The 22379-nt window shown below is 40.0% G+C and overlaps 1 protein-coding gene across 8 annotated transcripts in view; it reads left to right on the top strand.

Moving 5' to 3' along the window:
• PPM1L (protein phosphatase, Mg2+/Mn2+ dependent 1L) overlaps nucleotides 1-22379 on the top strand; it is a 330127-nt gene that overhangs the window by 128233 nt on the left and 179515 nt on the right. For 4 of the 8 annotated variants that reach the window (XM_055569178.1, XM_055569179.1, XM_055569176.1 and 1 more), the window contains exon 1: nucleotides 1-22379. This exon is cut by the window's left edge and continues 9112 nt beyond it. The exons of 3 other annotated variants lie outside the window; for them this stretch is intronic. The gene's annotated coding sequence lies outside the window, so the exon portion shown is untranslated. One more of the 8 variants, XM_055569183.1, reaches the window with a different exon arrangement.

Genomic DNA, 22379 nt, shown 5'->3' with positions numbered 1-22379 from the left:
GTTGGATGGTATCACTGACTCAATGGACATGAGTTTGAGCAAGCTCTGGAAGTTAATACACCTATTAGAAACATTAGTTTCTTTCTACTGCAGAAATTACTAAAAAATATAGTCACTTAAATAAGAAAATACAAGTTTATTGTTTTAGTTCTAGGGGTCAGACTTCTGAAAATGGATCTTATGGGGCTAAAAGGATTAGCAAGGCTGTGTTCCTTTAGAATAAGGGTGAATTTTCTTCTTGCCTGTTCCAACTTCTAGAGACTGCTCACGTTCTTTGGCTCATAGCCCCCTCCCAGCACTGGTGTCACTCCGACTTCTGCTTCTGTCATCACATTTTCCTCTGGCTGTTATATTCCTGCTTCCTTCTCAGAAGGACCCTTGTGATTATCTTGGGCCCATGTAAAAAATCCAGGATAATCTTTTATCTCAAGATCCTTAACACCATCACATCTGTAGAGTCCCATTTGCCATATGAGGTGACATGCACCCATGTCAGGTGTTAGGATTTGAACATCTCTGGGGACCATTATGGGAGAAGGCAATGGCACCCCACTCCACTACTCTTGCCTGGAAAATCCCATGAATGGAGGAGCCTGGTAGGCTGCAGTCCTTGGGGTCGCTAGGAGTCGGACACGACTGAGCAACTTCACTTTCACTTTTCACTTTCATGCATTGGAGGAGGAAATGGCAACCCGCTCCAATGTTCTTGCCTGGAGAATCCCAGGGACAGGGGAGCCTGGTGGGCTGCCGTCTGTGGGGTTGCACAGAGTTGGACACGACTGAAGTGACTTAGCAGTAGCAGCAGGGGACCATTATTCTGCCTACCACACTGATGATAATGATACTAATGAAGATGATGAGGAATAGTAGCTACTCCTATTAATATTTCAGTTGTTCCCAAAATTTCTTCTAGTATTTCATCAAAGAAAATAAGTTCTTCTATCCAAAAGCACATAAGAAGAGCAAGGCTGGCCTAATAAGAGAATGGCACTTCTGGTTTGATAAAAGCATCTTTACCTTGCGATCGAAAATGTCTTCTTTTACAGGGTTGCCTGGAAAGTCATAGAATGTTTACATTCGTCATCCTTTTGATTCAGGCATTAAAAGGCAGCAATGTACAATCATGTTTTCTGGGAGAAAAACCCAGCTCTCAATCTAGCACAAGTGACAAAGAAGGCAATGAGGAGATGAGAAGCCGGGCAGGGTTTGATTTAGAATGAGATAAAATAACTGTTCATAGCAGAGGGTCAATAACCATATTTGAAATATTGAACTGAGAAGACAGTATTATACAGAGGATGCACAGAAAGTTTTAGTCTCTATCCCTGTTTCTATGCACACGCGCGCACACACACACACACACACACACACACACACACACACACACTTCTGAAACTGTTACTGTTCAGTTGCTAAGTCATGTCCTACTCTTTGCGACCCCATGGACTGTTGAAACTGTAATCTTGTCAAATTCCTAAATGAGTCTTAGTTTGCAGGAAAAACCATGGGTAAAAAATGAAGAGGTCTGGGACTTCCCTGGTGGTCCAGTGACTAAGGCTATACGCTCCCAATGCAGGGGCCCCGAGTTTGATCCCTGGTCAGGGAACTCGATCCTACATGCCACAACTAAAGATCCCACCTGCTGCAACTATGATCAAAGATCCTGCATGCCACAACCAAGACCCAACACAGCTAAATAAATAAATAAATTTTTTTTAAATGAAGAGGTCATAATTGGGAAGGTAGTTAAAAAAAAAAAGCTTGAGTGAAATGACAATAGAATAAAATGGTGATTAGCTTTTAAAAACACTAGTGTAAAGATACCTCTTGCTTTAATTTTCCATTTTGTTATAAATTATAGGTCTGCTAAGGAGAAGAATAAAGAACAACCTGTCAATTCCTTTAAAAACACAAATCCGACAAATTGTCCTATGGCAGGAGGACACTGCAGTGATTTGACAGTCACTCAATGCGTTCTCTTACTAGCCTTTCTTAGACACAATACCTGTATGACTTCTATTTTGTCAGATGCTTTCACTGATACATTTTCATATATGGGGTTTTTTTGGTCAATTATGACAAGTATAAATTATTTTTTTACTTCAAATAAAAGACCACCTATTACAACAGTGACTTTAAAGTGAAGTTTGTAGCATTTAAAAAATGGAGAGTTGAAGACCACATTCAGAGCACTCTATATCAAACCAGAGGCTCTCAGTTTTCTGGTTCTGCCTTAGCCTTCCAGTCTTCTTTCTCAGCTCCTGGTTTACCCAGTGCTTTCTGTTGTTTAGTCACTAAGTCATGTCCAACTCTTTGTGACCCCATTGACTGCAGCAAGCCAGGCTTCCCTGTCCTCAACTATCTCCTAGAGTTTGCTCAAGTTCATGTCCATTGAGTCAGTGATGCTATCTAACCATCTTATCCTCTGCTGCCTCTTCTCCTTTTGCCTTCAGTTTTCCCCAGCATCAGGAAATCTTCCGCAGAATCAGTACCTACCAGTCAGCTAAAGCCACTTGTTTCTGCTTGGCCCTTGTATATTCCCTGTCACCTTTCTAAATGCCTTTCATTTTAAAATTATTGTTTCCTACGGAAATTTAACACTATCCATCATGATTGCCATCTGGAGAAAGCTTTGCTCTCATCACCCAGTGGTTGAAACAGGTTGACATTTCTACTTAAAGCTCCAGCCCCCAGTCCTAGGCCTGATTTAGGTCATGTGCTGTTGTGAAAAGTGTCCGGGACCTGCATAAATGTGGGACCTTCCCACCACCTGGGAAGCCCAGGTGGTGCTAGTGGTAAAGAACTCCTGCCAATGCAGGAGACATAAGAGACACAGCAGGAGGGCATGGCAATCCACTCCAGTATTCATACCTGGAGAATCCCATGGACAGAGGAGCCTGGCAGACTACAGTCCATGGGGTCACAGAGTTGGACATGGCTGAAGCGACTAAGCAGGCACCTGCATAAAGTGTGAAGTTATTAGACTGATCGGGCACTGTATAGGTTAGACAGCTATCATGTATGTTGCTGCAGTTTGAACCTTAACAGTCTGTCATCAGTAGTTGGTTTTTTGATCACACAAGCCCAATTCCCAAGCAGTTCTTCCTTCTGCTTGAAATCTTATGCCCTTCTATTCTCCTGGAGAAGTCATTTCCTCCAGGTGTCAAGGGTAGAGTTCTAGGGATTTCATTGTTCCCTGGGAACCCCCAAGGAGAACTCAGGGTGAGAATGTTCATTCTGTGAGGAAGTTAAACTGATTGAAATATTTGAGTTTGAAAAATCATTTGGACGGATGTAGGAAGATGAAGGAAGCCTGAGTAGGTAAAGAAAGTGATTTCAGAATTTCCTGAAAGTAACCTGACAGACCATCTCAGGTCTTCCCTCACTCAGAATTCCGTTACATTGGCTACCACTCTATATTGAAGTGTGTGTGCTCTGTCATATCCGACTCTTTGCAAACTTATGGATGGTAGCCCACCAGGCTCCTCTGTCCATGGGATTCTCTGTCCATGGAATACTGGAGTGGATTGCCATTTCCCACTCCAGGGGATCTTCCTGACTCGGGTATTGAACCCACATCTCTTGAGTCTCCTACATTGGCAGGAGGATTCTTTACCACTGTGCCACTTGGGAAACACATAAGAGTTGGTATTAATGCACAGAAGACAAAATAGCCTCCCATGACCCATATTGAACTATAGGAGTCCAGCTGACTTTTTTTAAAGCCACGTCCCCAGAAGATCTTAGAACCTCATTTTCCTCTGTTTTTCTTGACCACTATTTGCTTCTGCTCCAGAAGATAGGTGTCAAAGGTTATATAAATAAATATTAGAATTCCAGAATAATCCATTTATTTCTACTTCATATAGTTTATTTAGAATCTTGATCAATTCTTTTAGCAATTATTTTATTGAACAACTATTTGCTGGTGCTGGGCATAAACAGATCCATAAGACATGAATCTTATCTTCATGGACACCGTCACTGCAGATATGGTGCCATTTCCTGAAAGAAAGAGGAAATACAACCTATCCCCAGGGAACAGTCTAAGGAAGGCTGAGTCTTCACTGGGGAAACTAGAGCAATTTATTCTCAACAGGAAATAAGAGGTAGCAGATTGCAGAAATTTCGGGATAAAGTATTAACCAAGATTGTCTAGGAAGTTTATATCTTAGGAGTGGGTAGATAAATTGGTAATGAATTCAGAGTTGCAAGTTTGAATAAATGCATATTCTGAAAAATCCAAAAAGATGCGCTTTAATCTGTTAAGTGTCTAAGCTTCAGGTGAAAGTCCAGCACTTTAATCTACTGAGTGTTATCTACAGATAAAGACAGTACACTGTAGCAGTTTATACAGACTAGTGAAAACCAGCCAAAGAAGTGTTTTCTTGAAGAAAAAAAAAAAAGGAAAATCTAAAAAGTTCTAATTTTTTTATCTTAGCCATAATTTATCTCTAAGGTATCCAGTTCTGATGGCAAATACCAGAAAGCAGAGAGCTGTGGTGTTCTGGAAAAGTCAATAATTGAGGCTTTAAAGTAGTTTCAGTATAAAGACTAACCAAGAAGACTGACTTTCCAGAAAGACAGAGTCCCAGGGGAGACCTGAGCCAGGTTTATGAAATCAAGAGGTAGGTGAATAAGGCAAATATGAACTTATTCCTCAAATTATAAAAATATTTTAAAACTTTGAAAAAGTGACTTTAGGGTCTTTGAAAAGTCATGGAGATTGTGTTTTATTGTTGGCTTTAAAGTCTGAAAGTAAAAATGTTAGTCTCTCAGTTGTGTCCAACTATTTGCAACCTTATGGTCTGTAGCTTGCCAGGCTTCTCTGTCCAAGGAGTTCTCCAGGCAAGAAAACTGGAGTGGGTAGCCATTCCCTTCTCCAGGGCATCTTCCCAACCCAGGGATCGAACCTTGGTCTCCCACACTGCAGGCAGATCTTTACCATTTGAGTCACCAAGAATCTGCTTGTGATGTGGGAGACCCGGTTCCGTCTCGGTTGGGAAGATCCCCTGGAGAAGGGAATGTCTACCTATTCCAGTGTTGTTGGGGCTTCCCTGGTGGCTCAGACTGTAAAGAATCTGCATGCAATGCTGGAGACCTGGGTTTGATCCCTGGGTCAGGAAGATTCCTTGGACAAGGGAATAGCTATCCTCTCCAGTGTTCTTGCCTGGAGAATTCCATGGACAGAGGAGCCTAGCAAGCTAAAGTCCATGGGGTCGCCAAGAGTCGGACATGACTGAGCAACTAACACTTTCAAGTCTAAACTGTAACATTGCCTAAGATGAAACCACTTTAGGATAAATATCTTTTGCTATTGTAGTAATTAACCCCCCTTGGATTAGTTTCAAAATTGTTCTGCCTTTTTGTGAATGTAGTTATATGGTAAATGACTCTTTTAGCAGATTTTAAGATACAACTAGGAAATTCTTTATCTCAGTGGGTGATATGTACTTATGTGGATAGTAGATTCCTCGTGGAATATTAAAGAAATAGATCATGTTAAATATGTGTCTCTTAGCATCAGAAGTTGTCATAGAGAGCCAATGTATTTTTTTCTTAAAATGTGTTTTGATATTTCTGCCCAGGACCAAATACCAAGCTGACAATTGGTCTCATTCAATAAGGCATCTCTTATGTTATCCTGAACTATTACAGTTGCTGTGGCTTTTTTTAAATTTCCTTCTCCTGTCAGACATGGGGAATTTTTCTCTTTTTCATGCTCAGGAAAGGTACTTGGCTAAAGTCCTTCTGAATATCAGTATTTACAAAGTATCTGCTTTGTATTTAGTGCTACGCAGAATGGTCATGAAGACAAACTTTTTGGGATTTTAATATTAATGGGATGATTTAACTTTATTAGTTTTATAAATTATAGAGGCCAGTGGAGTTGTTTGCTAGATTTTATCATAGGCTCAAGCTGGTGAGGCCCTAGTTCAGGAAAATATGACCGCTGTTCATTTCATTCTTATTTGTTGGAAAGATTTGTGCCCTATGCACATTTTATGACTTTTTCCTTTAGAAATATTCAGTACTTGATTCTTACTGTTCTAGATAATGATGTACACATGATGAAAACGTTAATACTGAAATTATGATATATATCACTACATAATATAAGCATGGGTCTTCCCTGATAGCTCAGTTGGTAAAGAATCTGCCTGTAATGCAGGAGACCCTGGTTGAATTCCTGGGTGGGGAAGATCCACTGGAGAAGGGATAGGCTACCTACTACAGTATTCTGGCCTGAAGAATTTCATGGACTATATAGTCCATGGAGTGGCAAAGAGTCGGACACGACTGAGCGACTTTCACTTCACATCACAATATAAGCATTGAATGTCTTTAAGATTTTCATCTTAAAACCACTGTAATAAATCTGTCTTAAAAGTTGAAAGTGATATTCATGGTACCATACAAAGATGTGATAATTGTAAACCATCTGTCCCCACACAAAGAACTCATTCCCCCTTGTATTAGAGGTGCCTTATCTTTAATCATCAGGTATTTTGAGTAACTAATAAGACATCTGATTACCTCTCTTTTTCTCATTTATACTCTCTCAGATTAATTTCTAGACTCAAACAAAAGCTTTTTCTCATTGGCTTTTTAGACTCTTAGAATCCACTTACCTTACAACTTATAAAAGAACGGAAAGAAAAGATGATCAGCAAATAATATATTGTTACTGGAAATTACTAGGCCGTTTTAAAATTTTTCATGAACTTTTAAAAGTATCTGTAGCCTTAATTGGTTTAGCAGGAATCTTCGAATAAGATTCCTGTTTACATTTTGGCCCAAAATCAGTTTCACATTCTATTTCTTACAGTAGGGCAAATAGGCTTGTTAAGCTGTTTGTATCTCTATCCTTTTATTTCAAATTTTGAGGACATATATGTAAGTGTTACCCTAGGCTCTCTGTCTTTACCTTCCTCCTTCCCACAACATACACTCTGCACTATTATGGTGTAACTACAATTGTGTTTTAAGTTTTCTTGAGATCTTGTATTTCTTAGCCTTCTTCCCTTCCTTCCCTTTTCCTTAAATATTTAAATCTAGAAGAAACTTTTGTCCTGAATAAAATATTTTTTAGTCAGTGTCACAAACAGACAATCGTAAACTTCATCTTTGTAGATAAAGTACTTGAAAATAGGATTTATTCTCTCCTTTGTTTTGATGGTTGAAAAATAATGATACTATTTTGATGAATGGCTGGTGAAATGCAGCTGACACAGCACAAGTGGTGGCATGCTCTCAGTTTAGAGTTTAAACAACTGGGCTGAAAGGAGTCATTTTGGTTTAGTCCTTTTAACTGGCCACTTTTTTGGAGGGTGAGTTTCAGGACAGAATGCCTGCCACACTTTACACATTTAACATATTCACAAAAATGATCAGAATTCAAGCTAAACAAACCTAACTTACTTGATTTCCTATTGATTACATTTTGATTGTCCAGAAAAAATAAAATTGGTTTTTAAAGGAGTGGGGTGGTCTACAAAAAGACTAGGGAGAAATATCAGTCTTTATTGGAAGTTGACAAGTATTATATAAGCCCTAGGCTGATACTGTAGAATGGCTTCTAAGACTGGGAAATTGGAGGCATCCTGTTTTAATCCTTTATAACCCAGCCACATACATCATACTGAGCACCCTTAACACCTGGTATTTTTGAAAGGATAAGAGACCTATTTTTCTGTGTACAGTGGACAGATATGCAAGTGACATCTCTTGCTTGTCTCTGTTCTCCTAACCCTGGACACAGAGAATGAAGATTCTGTGTTTTTTCACCTTGGGAGAGGGGTGGCTGGCAGCAGAGGTCCTATTGTTGACTTCCTGGACTGTGGATAAGGCGCCCAGCCAAGACTTGAGTGTTGGGGAAGCTGGATCATTGGGGTCAGGTTTTAGGCCTTACCTGTGCAACAAGACCATAACATTGCCTCGAGGAATCCTGGCCTGTGTCAGCCCTTCTTTAGAAATTCTTCCCTCTGGGACACTAGAGCAGGACCTAATTGTCACTGGTCCCTCTTCCTTGAATATGTTTCAGTAAAAGTATATTTTTTCTCCCATTAGCTTTGTTCACTCAGTCGTGTCCAACTCTTTGTGAACCCATGGACTACAGCATGCCAGGCTTCCCTATCCTTCACCATCTCCTAGAGTTTGCTCAAACTCATGTCCATTGAATTGGTGATGCCATCCAACCATCTCATCTTCTTCTTTTTTTTTTTTAATTTTATTTTATTTAACTTTACAATACTGTATTGGTTTTGCAATATATCAAAATGAATCTGCCACAGGCATACATGTGTTCCCCATCCTGAACCCTCCTCCCTCCTCTCTCCCCATACCATCCCTCTGGGTCGTCCCAGTGCACCAGCCCCAAGCATCCAGTATCGTGCATCGAACCTGGGCTGGCGACTCATTTCATATATGATATTATACATATTTCAATGCCATTCTCCCAAATCATCCCACCCTCTTCCTCTCCCACAGAGTCCAAAAGACTGTTCTATACATCAGTGTCTCTTTTGCTGTCTCCTATACAGGGTTATTGTTACCATCTTTCTAAATTCCATATATATGTGTTAGTATACTGTATTGGTGTTTTTCTTTCTGGCTTACTTCACTCTGTATAATAGGCTCCAGTTTCATCCACCTCATTAGAACTGGTTCAAATTTATTCTTTTTAATGGCTGAGTAATACTCCATTGTGTATATGTACCACAGCTTTCTTATCCATTCATCTACTGATGGACATCTAGGTTGCTTCCATGTCCTGGCTATTATAAACAGTGCTGCGATGAACATTGGGGTACACGTGTCTCTTTCAATTCTGGTTTCCTTGGTGTGTATGCCCAGCAGTGGGATTGCTGGGTCATAAAGCAGTTCTATTTCCAGTTTTTTAAGGAATCTCCACACTGTTCTCCATAGTGGCTGTACTAGTTTGCATTCCCACCAACAGTGTAAGAGGGTTCCCTTTTCTCTACACCCTCTCCAGCATTTATTGCTTGTAGATTTTTGGATCGCAGCCATTCTGACTGGCGTGAAATGGTACCTCATAGTGGTTTTGATTTGCATTTCTCTGATAATGAGTGATGTTGAGCATCTTTTCATGTGTTTGTTAGCCATCTGTATGTCTTCTTTGGAGAAATGTCTATTTAATTCTTTGGCCCATTTTTTGATTGGGTCATTTATTTTTCTGGAATTGAACTGTAGGAGTTGCTTGTATATTTTTGAGATTAGTTGTTTTTCAGTCGCTTCATTTGCTATTATTTTCTCCCATTCTGAAGGCTGTCTTTTGACCTTGCTTATAGTTTCCTTTGTTGTGCAGAAGCTTTTAATTTTAATTAGGTCCCATTTGTTTATATTTGCTTTTATTTCCAATATTCTGGGATGTGGGTCATAGAGGATCCTGCTGTGATGTATGTCGGAGAGTGTTTTGCCTATGTTCTCCTCTAGGAGTTTTATAGTTTCTGGTCTTACGTTTAGATCTTTAATCCATTTTGAGTTTATTTTTATGTATGGTGTTAGAAAGTGCTCTAGTTTCATTCTTTTACAAGTGGTTGACCAGTTTTCCCAGCACCGCTTGTTAAAGAGATTGTCTTTAATCCATTGTATATTCTTGCCTCCTTTGTCAAAGATAAGGTGTCCATATGTGTGTGGATTTATCTCTGGGCTTTCTATTTTGTTCCATTGATCTACATTTCTGTCTTTGTGCCAGTACCATACTGTCTTGATGACTGTGGCTTTGTAGTAGAGCCTGAAGTCAGGCAGGTTGATTCCTCCAGTTCCATTCTTTTTTCTCAAGATAGCTTTGGCTATTCGAGGTTTTTTGTATTCCCATACAAATTGTGAAATTATTTGTTCTAGCTCTGTGAAGAATACCGTTGGTAGCTTGATAGGGATTGCATTGAATCTATAAATTGCTTTGGGTAGTATACTCATTTTCACTATATTGATTCTTCCAATCCATGAACATGGTATATTTCTCCATCTATTAGTGTCCTCTTTGATTTCTTTCACCAGTGTTTTATAGTTTTCTATATATAGGTCTTTAGTTTCTTTAGGTAGATATATTCCTAAGTATTTTATTCTTTTCGTTGCAATGGTGAATGGAATTGTTTCCTTAATCTCTCTTTCTGTTTTCTCATTATGAGTGTATAGGAATGCAAGGGATTTCTGTGTGTTGATTTTATATCCTGCAACTTTACTATATTCATTGATTAGTTCTAGTAATTTTCTTGTGGAGTCTTTAGGGTTTTCTATGTAGAGGATCATGTCATCTGCAATCAGTGAGAGTTTTACTTCTTCTTTTCCAATTTGGATTCCTTTTATTTCTTTTTCTGCTCTGATTGCTCCGACCATCTCATCTTCTGTTGTCCCCTTTTTCTCTTGCCTTCAATCTTTCCCAGCATCAGGGTCTTTTCCAATGAGTTGGCTCTTCGCATCAGGTGGCCTAACTATTGGAGCTTCAGCTTTCAGCATCAGTCCTTCCAATGTCAGTTCAGGATTGATTTCCTTTAGAATTGACTGGTTTGATCTCCTTGCAGTCCAAGGGACTCTCAGGGGTCTTCTCCAACACCGCAATTCGAAAGCATCAATTCTTTGGTGCTCAACCTTGTTTATGGTACAACTGTCACATCCATGCATGACTACTGGAAAAACATAGCTTTGACTTTACCAACATTTGTCGGTAAAGTAATGTCTTTGCTTTTTAATACACTGTCTAGGTTTGTCATAGCTTTTCTTCCAAGGAGCAAGCATCTTTTAATTTCATAGCTGCAGTCACCATCTGCAGTGATTTTGGAGCCCAAGAAAAATAAAATCTGTCACTGTTTTTTGAATGTTGAGTTTTAAGTCAGCTTTTTCATTCTGTTTCACCTTCATCAGGCTTCCCTGATAGCTCAGTTTGTAAAGAATCCGCCTGTAATGCAGGAGACCCCAGTTCAATTCCTAGGTGGGGAAGATCTGCTGGAGAAGGGATAGGCTACCCATTCCAGTATTCTTGGGCTTCCCTTGTGGCTCAGCTGGTAAAGAATCCGCCTGCAATGCAGGAGACCCCAGTTTGATTCCTGGGTGGGGGAGATCCCCTGGAGAAGGGAAAGGCTACCCACTCCAGTATTCTGGCCTGGAGAATTCCATGGACTGTATAGTCCATGGGGTTGCAGAGAGTCGGACATGACTGAGAGACTTTCACTTCTCACCTTCATCAAGAGGCCCTTTGGTTCCTCTTTGCTATTTCTACCTAAAACTAAATCTAATGAATAGGGAGGGATCTGGTAATTGCAACTGTTTTATCTTATTGAGGTGGACAAATTGTAGTAACACTTAAGAATTGTTTTGTTTTTTCAAGTTATGGTTTCACTCATAGTACAAAGTTATGTGTATTTTAAATCAAATGTACTTAATCTTTGCATCTAAACATATTTTATGACACTTAATTTCTTCTTTTCCAAAGTAAGAAAATTATAAACAGGACTTTAAGAAATCTCCTGTGTAGCTGGATACTAGCTTTTCATATTCATGAAACTTGATGCCTTTGACCTTCAGTTAGTGCTTTGGGTTTAAAAATCTGAGGTCCAGTCCCTTGTTCTCCAGGGAAATCCTTTGTCTGAATAGGATTTCTAAAGTCATGCTGTGAGCAGAAGCTGTATGAAAGCTCTGAACCTGGGCTTTACCACATTTGCTTAGACAATTTGCTTAAGTCCTTGAGCTTCTCTAATGCCGTATTTCCTCATCTGTACAGTGATATCTAGCTCCTCAGGGTGTTGTGAGGTTTTTCATGAACTTGGTGTTCATGAAATCTTGTAGTACAGTGCCTGGGACAGAGAAGGTCTTTCTTTTTTCTCTTTTCTCCAGCCTACGTTAATAACTAGACTTTTAGGAGCATTAGGGTAAAGGGAGGGCTTTAAAATGATTATTATCATAATGCTCAGTCGTGTCTGTGTCTGACTATTTGCGACCCCATGGATTATAGCCCACCAGCCTCCTCTGTCCTTGGAATTCTCCAGGCAAAAATATTGGAGTGGGTTGCCATTTCCTACTCCACATTATCATAATAGTAAAAACATAACAAGACATAAAATTTTCTGCCTTCTGTTTTGTGAATTTCCTGTTCATATCCTTTGCCCATTTCCCTATTGTTTGCTCATTTTGGGTTTGATTTGTAAAAGCTGCTGGTTGTTTAGGATATAAACCTTATGTCTGTAGATTTAGGTTATATTTAATGTTTTAGGTTTAGGCATGTTATATATATTTTTTGCCTTGCTTTTCACGGTATATATGGTGTTTTCTGCCATGTAGAAATTTAAGCTGTTATCATTTCATGAGATATGTTGCTTTTCTTTGGATATAAGAACTGTCAACTATATGACATATATTGCTTTTAGAGATGTCCAAAGTGTGAAGAAGCCAAGTCATATTCAATAAAATAGAATACTAATCTTTTCTTTTATGGTTCCTACCTTTGGTTTTGTATGTGTGTGTGTGTGTATACAAATGTTTGTATGTATGTAAATTGGGCTTATTTTCAGTACTCAAAATAAAGATATTACAGACAGGATTGGGTATGTGAGTGTTCTCTCTAGTCAAGAAAATTCTAGGAAGCATGTAGTTGCGTAGAGCTCAGAAGCCCTGGCATGGACTTCAGGTATTGCTGTGGGATGCTTTAGTCTTGCTTTGTCTGTTGCTGCCAGAATCACATGCTGTTCTTGTCCAGCGGTCACTGTAACTCGGTCCCTCTTGATATGTATCTCTGTGTCAGTAACGATTCAGAAGCTGCCCTGAGGATTGGATTAGTATTTATTGCCAGCACCTGCCACTAAGTATGGGGGAAGGAGGGGGAGGAGATGACGAACTCTGTAAAGCAGACTTCACAGTAGAAGGCTCAAAAATGTGTGTTAGTCACTCAGTCATGTCTGACTCTTTTGCAATCCCATGGACTGTAGCCTGCCAGGCTCCTCATCTCCAGGCAAGAATAACTGTAGTGGGTAGCCATTCCCTTTTCAAGGGGATCTTCCTGACCCTGGGATCAAACCCCGGTCTGCCTGCATAGCAGGCAGATGCTTTACCGCCTGAGTTACCAGGTAAAGGCTGTCTGGGCAGAGTGCTGTAACTTTCCTTTCACCACGGTAAAAAAGTTGTCCTACCTTCCTCACCAAAACTGAGTCAAGGTTGGTCTAAGGCCAACAAGCAACTGTCCTTCTAAAGTAACCTGAGAATATATAAACATATAATACAAGATTGTTTCCTTGTGAGGAAAGATACTAGAAGTGTCTAAATAGTTCAAAAAGGTCTTTAAATTCATTATACATTAAAAAAAAAAATCATGCCATTATAATAATTAAAAGCCACATGCTCTGGCACAGGCCATAGTAACTACTAACAAATCATTAGCTGATGATGTCATAGTGGCCTAAGGTCCACAATACAGACAGACATGGTGGTGGACACATACGGAACATTGCTGTGTCTTCACAGTAATTCATGAACTGTGACATTTTTGTGTCATTTCCATGTTTGGGCAGGTAATGGTAGCTTTATAGCCATTGAATCTAAAGGCTTAAGGTTATAATTTGTTGTCTGAAGCTGATAATTAGACTTCCTGAGGTCCTCCCACATAAGACAGGCATTTATACTCAGTTTATGAAAACAGAATAATAGAGAATTATTTAAATTTATATTTGTAATATTTCATTTAAACAAGTGTTGTAGCATGGTTTTAGTTCTTGGCAAATCTTGTAATAGTAATAATAATAATCATAAAAGTGAAGGCAGGTATGTTAAAGAGTAGTTATTTTTAAATCTCAGTATATGAGTGGGTCTTGCCTACTCATGTATTGAGCACATCTTTGTAATTTCTCAGAAATTAAATAGCATGACCCTTTGATTGAATCCAGAGCTGGAAATTTAAATAGGTAACTTAAAAGTAATTGGTTTGAAATCCAAAGATCTCTTCTGGGATGCTTTAGAAATTCTATCCCATTTTACCTCAGCTTTAAATATATATATATTTAAAAATATATTTATATGTAAATATTAAGGCTTCAGTTTCAACATCTGCTGTTATACCTCTGTAAACTGTTTTCTTATAATTGACACTGTTCTTATTCTTTTTTGGATTTGAGCTTGAGTGGGAGGAGAAGGTGGTTTGAAAGAATCAAGAAGTATTTATCAATGGGGTCTAAAAAACCAAAACAGAAAGAGGTTGAAGGGACACATCTGATTTATACCAGAAGAGCAAAAGTACAAAGGTGATATGTTATCATAAAAGCTTTCATACGCATGAAGTGTTTTGATTTTAGCCTTTGAGGATCAGTTGTTCTTCATCTCTGCTAAGGGCAAAATAAAAGGAAACTGTTTTAAAACTGAAATACAGAGAGGTTAAGATTAGACAAGGAATCCTGTAGAAATACTTGTTTGTTTAACTAAGTACCTCAGGCATTTAAACAAGACTAAGAATACCGATAATTCTACCCTATTAATCTGACTAGACTGTAGAATGTTGAATCTTCCTGGATAGCTTTTAAATTGATGTGGGATGATTAGGTATGTCTCAAAGGATTGTTAGTCCTGTAATTTCCCAGTCTGGATTTTACTGATTACATTCCTATAGTATAGTTTAACATGTTCTTCTATTCTCTTTGTATTTTCTGCAAGCTCACAGTTGACTCTATAGGCTTGCTGCTAAGTCACTTCAGTCGTGTCCGACGCTGTGTGACCCCATAGACGGCAGCCCACCAGGCTCCCCCGTCCCTGGGATTCTCCAGGCAAGAACACTGGAGTGGGTTGCCATTTCCTTCTCCAATGCATGAAAGTGAAAAGTGAAAGTGAAGTCGCTCAGCCGTGTCCAACTCTTCGCGACCCCATGGACTGCAGCCTACCAGGCTCCTCCATCCATGGGATTTTCCAGGCAAGAGTACTGGAGTGGGGTGCCATCGCCTTCTCCGAGGCTTAATGGTTTAAAATTTTCTTCCTTCCCTGCAGGATTGCTTTATAGATTGTGTTATGTTCTTATATCAGGTGGAGCAAACTGTCTGCTTTTTTTTCTTTTTATTAAAATATAATTGATTTATAATGTTGTCTTGGGAAGCCCACATGACTCAGTGGTAAAGAATCCACCTGCCAATGCAGGGGACACAAGTTTGATCTCTGGGTTGGGAAGATCCCCTGGAGATGGCAGCCCACTCCAGTATTCTTGCTTGGGAAATCTTTTGGACAGAGGAACCTGGCAAGTCTACATACAGCCCATGGGGTCGCCAAAGAGTCAGACATGACTTAGTGACTAAACAGCAACATAATGCTCTTACAGTATAATTTCACAGTCCTTCCATGAGAAGTGGGGATCTGTGTTCTCATTCCTTAAATCTGATGGACTAATGGAATGTAGTGGAATTACTGAGTGACTTTCTAGGTGAGGCCACGAGAGACAATAGTTTCCTCCTGGTTCTCTTCCTTTCTTGTGACCTGTGCCTTGTGAGCCCTGAGTCCAGAGACCCTGAATCCATCATATTAGGGAGATCACATGGGAGGACTCCCTGGAGTTTGAAGGGATGCCAGAAGAGCCCCAGCTGTTCCAGCCGCTAGCTGGTTCAGTTTTCCCAGTTTTGATGACATAGAAGACAGAAGAGCGGGTAAGCTTTTCAGAGGATTTCAGCCACCAGCCTTTAAGCTGGCCCGGCAGATGTTGAGTGGAGCAGAAATAAACTGTCTTGGTTGTGCCCTGTACAGATTGCAGATTCATGAACAAAATAAACATTGCTATTGTTTGAAGCCACTTTGGGTTTATTATATAGCATTATGTATCCAGAACTCTGGCTATTATAGCTATTCCAACTAGAACACCCGAGCTTTAATGCTTAGCATAGAATCATGCTTTAAGATTCTCAAAAGACAGAGTTATTGATATGCAAGGAACTTACTGATCTAGTTTTTCCCTTTTGCATTTTATAGGTTAAGAGAGTGGTACTTGTTTGGTCTTTTGTAGAGCAAACTTGGTTAGAATAATATTATAGAGCTTTATAAAATATCAAGACTATCTTCAATATTGAGATGTTAAAAATAGTAGTTTTCTGGATATTTGTAGCAGCTTTACATCTCATTCCATTATGGCCATGATAAAATGTTGCTTGGCAGTGTCCTGTGTGTATGTCTTTAAATGTAAATTCATGCCCTCTATTAAGACTCTAACACATCTTTCAAAAAGCAAGATGAAAGCTCTTTTCTTGGGTTGCATGTCCCACTTAACAGAGTAGAATTTAAAGAGAGTTTTGGCTCATTTTATTTAATTTCTAAAAGTTATTGAGGATTTTCTGTGTGCCAGGCACTATGCTGAGTGCCTCCAGGACTGCTTATCTAGTCATCACAACAATCTTATGAGGAAGATTTTATTACTTGCACTCCATTTTACACGTGAGGAAACACATTTTAGAGAAGTAAAACTTGCTCAGGTCACGTAGCTATCAGCTGGGATTTGAACCTAGGACTGCATGTGTCTTTAGGGTCAGTGTATTTGTAACCCCCATGCTGCACAGCCAGAATGGCTATGAGTGGTGCTTCAGCATTTTAGCTTACTTGTTCAGGATTACCTTTAAGGCCCCTGTATCCAATGACTGTACACACACACACACACACACACTCTCACCCTTTTCATACATTTCCCTTTCAGAATCAAAAATACCCTTTTTACACCTTCTCCCATGTGCCACAAGCCCTGGTCTTGCTATGTTTTCAGCGGCTCCACATTCTTAGGAAAAGTGTGAGAACATAAACTGTATGGGAATCTTGATGGGCTCTGTGGCAGCTGTGTCCAGCTGTTCTTTGAATCAAGTCTGCTTTGTGTAGGAAGTGTACAAGTTGTATGCAAATGATGCAAAATAATTTATCCTTCATAATGACACTAATGGTTAAGTATTTCAGGTAGAAGATTTCTATGTCTAATACTTCAAATTTGAGTGACTTGTGACAGTAGTTCAAGGGATTGAGGGCTTCTGAGGGAAGGACACGGAGACGACTGTTCTGTGTGTTGTGTGTGTGCTCTCTCCCCGCCACACTTGTTGTGTGGAACGAGGTCAGCAAACTATGCTGACGTAGAGTTAAGAAGAGAGAAGAAAGAAAAGTATCTTGATCCTGATTACTTTAGTGTGTGTGTGTGTGTGTGTGTGTGTTTATAGTATGTACATCATGCTTAGCTTCCTCAGCATAGATGATTTATAGGAGAAAATTGGCAAACAAGATGTTAGAAAAAATTCATCTCTGTTGTTCATTTGCTCAGTCATATCCAACTGTTTGCAACCCCATGGACTGCAGCACACCAGGCTTCCCTGTCCTTCACTGTCTCCCGAAATTTGCTCAAACTCATGTCCTTTGAGTCAGTGATGCCATCCAATCATCTCATCCTCTGTCGCTTCCTTCTCCTCCTGCCCTCAATCTTTCCCAACATCAGGGTCCTTGCCAAAACCCGAATCTCCTCTCTGAAAGTGCCCCTGTACATTACTGCAGACACTATGCTATTATGTATGTCAGCACCACTGAATTTTATACTTAGAGGAATTGATTTTCTAGCAAACAACAAGCCCCTGGAAGCTCAGCACTTCTAAATACTCAGCATTGAGTTGCCAGAAGTCCTTTCCACACAAATGCTTCATGAAGGTATAGCCACAATGGTCAAAGTTGTCTTACTGGGAGATGGGTATATCCCATTTTCCCTAATGATGCAGAAGGTAATGAAAAACGACTTTGTGTTTTTGTCTTCAAACAGCAAACTTGAGTCTGCTGCTGCCGCTAAGTCGTTTCAGTCATGTCTGACTCTGTGCGACCCCATAGATGGCAGCCCACCAGGCTCCACCGTCCTTGGGATTCTCCAGGCAAGAACACTGGAGTGGGTTGCTATTTCCTTCTCCGATGCATGAAAGTGAAAAGTGAAAGTGAAAAGTGAAAGTGTAGTCGCTCAGTTGTGTCCGACTCTTAGCGATCCCATGGACTACAGCCCACCAGGCTCCTCCGTCCATGGGATTTTCCAGGCAAGAGTACTGGAGTGGGGTGCCATTGCCTTCTCCGAACTTGAGCCTAGCAAGTGACAAAAAGTTGTTGCTCTTTTTATATCCTTTGAGAATGACTTCTGCACCTAGACAACCAATCACAGGCTGAAGACCCCTAACTACAGAGGAAAAGGAAAATTCTACTAATTACCTATAGAGAAAGGGACATTACCACATTCTAGAGAGTCTAAGTTTGCAAGAATCCCTCCAAGGACAAAGTTTTGCAGTATTTTTTTCAGTCTGTTATTTGCTCTGGTGTTTCACTGCAGAGACCTAGATTTGACATGAATACTCCTCTGAGGGCTATTTATTATGAGCCATGTGTGTCATAGGTATAAATCAGTCTTCAAAGTCAGATTGGTTAGGAAAATTCACAATTAAAAAATTCTTTTTGAATAGCTTAATTTTCAGCAGAGGACCTTCCCCGTTTCTACCAGGTTGCAGAGAAATTTGACCTTTGTCAGTTTTAGAGTTCTTCCAACTCCAAGTTCATGGCAAGCTGGAGATGGCAGTGATTTCTGCTGAGATGCCTTTTACCTCAGTTTTCACTTCCTCTTCAGGTCTGGCAGCTCTGTGACTTTCTGGTTATGCCTGGCTCATGGAAATTATTTTGTATTTTGAGTCTAGGCACTCAGTGCCTACCATCTTCTCTCCAGAAGTCATGGCTTATGTTGGCCCTCCTGGACTGCATGTAACTGAGTCAGCTCATATGATGTGTACACTAGCATATGCAAACAAAACCTTTTTCTATCTTTACTAAGAATTTGGGGCCAGAGGTCTAGCAAGAAGCCATGAAAGGAAAGTTCCAGGCTGGGGTCTATATTAGTCTGTGCAGAATGCTATAACAGTATACAGTGGATTAAGTAGCTTAAACCACAAATATCAGTTTCTCACAGTTCTGGGAAGTCCATAATCAAGGTCCTGGCAGATTTGGTTGCTGGTGAAAGCCCTCTTCTGGGTTTACAGACAACCACCCTCTTGCTTTGTCCTTACTGGTGGAGGGAGCGAGATCTCAGTGTGACTTGATTCTCTGCAATCTTATTAGGGCACTAATTCCATCATGAGGACTCCACCCTCATGACCTCATCTAAATCTAATTACCTCCTGAAGGCCCCACTTCCAAATGCTGTGGGGGTTAGAGCTTCAACATGTAAATTTTGGGGGCACACAAACATTTAGTCCAAAATAGGGCCCCTTTTCAGATTGTCTTGAAGAACCTACAGATGTGTTCATTGGAGAAATGGAAGAACCTAGAAATGGAAGCCTCTCTCTTTAGTGTGTAGATACTTTTAAAAAATATCAGGTCCATACTGTATAGCACAGGAAACTATATTCAACATCTTGTAATAACCTAAAATGGAAAAGAATCTGAAAGAGAATATATGTGTGTATATATATCTATATATATGTATATAAACATGTATATATATACATACATATATATATGTGTATATATACATATATATATATATATATATTCTTTCAGATGTATACCCCCACACACATATATATTCTTTCAGATTCTTTTCCATTTTAGGTTATTACAATCTGATGGGCTACAGTTCATGGGGTTGAAAAGAGTTGAATACAACTGAGTGACTGAACACACACGCACTCAAACATGCAACTGAACCACTTTGCTGTACACCTGAAACTAACACAATATTGTCAATCAACTAACTTCAATTACAAAAAAAAAAAAAAAAAAAAAAATTGTATAAATCTCACCCCCTGCCATTCTCAGGAAAAAAATCAGGTCCAGAACAAGGGAAGCACAGGTGATTCTTTCTATCATAATGTGGAACATCTCTGCACATTCAGTTCAATAGGATACATGCTCAGTGCTAACAAACACATTTGACCACATTTTATTTATTTAGGCCAGGTGGAAGAATTCCCCTGTGGTTAAAGCCTCTGCAGGAACCACCACCGCTAAGCTCTGACTTTTATTCAACTCAGAACCTGCATCATTAGCAACTAAATGACTAGTTCCACTTTGCTCAAGGATAGTGAGGGCACCCTGTGTGTGAGGGGAACTATTTGCCTTTTATGTTTTGGACGTGGCAAAGAAAGAGAAGGCAAACAAAATGGTATTTTCATATTAAAAGAGTTTGGAAGGTTTTATCCAGCCACAGTGGTAACTAATGAACATTCCCATGTATGTGACCCCTACTGTGTGCTTCTGAAAAAGAAGTGTTACCTCTCCTTTTTCACTCTGTATTCAAGGTTGCCAAGCCTTTTGGGGGAAATATTTTGTGCAATTTTTAATTTGATTTTCAGTTGGATTACCCAAATTCTGAAGCTGAGCAGTTCCTTCTTGACAATGACTGAATCCTCTCTAGACTATATTGGGGAACTGGGCCCTTTTGTTCCTAGGTCATAATTAAGGGAAATAGGTCTGTCTCAGCTGGATGAGAATGTCATATTCAAAAGGAGAGCTCTCCTTTGGGGACCCCTCCCCTGTTCCTGTCTTTGTGAATGCTCGTTATGTTTCCGTTTGCTTACTGGCTCCATGTAGGATATTGGTGGGCAAGGGAAAGCAAAGGGGACAAGGGAAGAGAGAGAATTTTTGCCCCAAGAATCATATAAATTAGTTGGACAATGTATACACATGAAAATGTTTGGTAACAATTCTGGTTGCTTGTGATTAAAAGCCAGGATGAATTGGAAGATAGTAAGTTTCTGTTATTTAGTCGCTAAATCATGTCTGACTCTGTGACCCCACGGACTGTAGCCCGCCAGGCTCCTCTGTCCATGGGATTCTTCAGGCAAGAATACTGGAGTGGGTTGCCATTTCCTTCTCCAGGGGATCTTCCCAACTGACGGATCAAACCTGTGTCTCCTGCATTGGCAGGTGGATTTTTTACCACTGAGCCACCAGGGAAGCCCATGTTTCTGTTGGATATGGTTCATCAGGTCAGAATCCCATGGAATTCTTGTTGAAACAGACTCCAGAGTCCTACCCCCAGAGTTTCTGGTTAGGTGGTAGGCCTAGGGTGGGGCCTGCTGACTTGGGTTTCTAAGTTCCCAGCTGGTGCTGATGCTCCTGACCTGAAGACCATGATGCTAACTGCTCCTCTTAGAGGTCAGGGAAAAGAGAGGTGACACAAAGGTGTGATTGATGTGTACTGAGGTGGTCCATCCCCCCAAGTACTGCAGTTACCACACTTCTCTTTTCTGGCCTCATTTTAAGAGGACAGCTTGTAGCACTCTGAAATATCCACTTTTGATATCATAAGCAGGGAGCCTGCTTTTTCCTATAATTATGGAATTCTCCACAAGGAGAGGAAATTTATGCCATATTCTTGGCCAAAGTAGGAGAGAAACAGTATTCTTGGTTTTGTTTAGCTGTTATTATTCTTTTACTTTCTCTTACTTTCAGCATTCACTCCTACATTCCCTAAAGTACATTAAGAATTTTTTTCTGCAGCCAAATGCAAATAGGAAACACATGTTTTTGGATTCACACCCAATTAAGTTAAAATTAGGAAAATGGAGAGGAGAAAAAAAATTAAAAATGATGTAGGGTGAAGAGTTCAGAAAACAAGCTTCCTTGGAAAGGCTTATTTGGTACTTTTTGAGAACACTTGCTGATTGACTATATACATTTCTGAAGGAGAAATGCAATAACAGCCTCTGGAAGGGGGGTTGCCATAATGTTTTACTAGCAGCAAAGTGGAGGTTTCATTGCTATTAAGTTAGCAGTTGAAATGATTCTGCTCCCAAATATGTATTCCTACTACTTTGTATTAGTTGGGAAAGAGCATTCTGAAGTTTCTTTTCTTTCTTTTGTTTTTTTACAGTAAGAAGTCTTAAATGTACTTGAATTGTTACTTAGATATATCTGAAGTTTCTATTAAATACCAGTACAGAGAGAGAAAAAGTTTTCCTACAGTATCTCTGTCCTCTACTGAAACCAGTTCTTAATCTGATAGCAGTTTAAGGTTGATCTAATAAAATTGATTCTGGGCATTGCTGATATTGAGCCAGAAAACGTTACCACAGGTCCTTGTACGGTCAGGCCCCTCAAGATGGTTGCTCTCTTGTTCTCTGTACATTCCCCTGCTTGACCAGTGCCTGCTTCATTGATACCCTGATACATGACTGACCTTCCTATGGACTTTCCCCAGACCCCAGCGAATGAGCATTCTTATCAAAGGGACAGTGAGAGGCATGCCCCTCTGTTGCTTTCTCTGGTGACTCATGAGCCCACCTGACATCAATTCCCCTATAACTATAACTGGTAATCTCCCCTTCCTGCTCCGGGAGCCAAGATGGCTGCCATATCCTGCGTGCTGTTAGCTGTACACGGTGGTGTGTTGCACCAGGACCTGCGTCAGGCAT

Source organism: Bubalus kerabau, chromosome 2 (genome assembly GCF_029407905.1).
Source record: "Bubalus kerabau isolate K-KA32 ecotype Philippines breed swamp buffalo chromosome 2, PCC_UOA_SB_1v2, whole genome shotgun sequence".
Lineage (NCBI taxonomy): Eukaryota > Metazoa > Chordata > Mammalia > Artiodactyla > Bovidae > Bubalus > Bubalus kerabau.
This window is presented reverse-complemented; position numbering and strand designations above follow the sequence as displayed.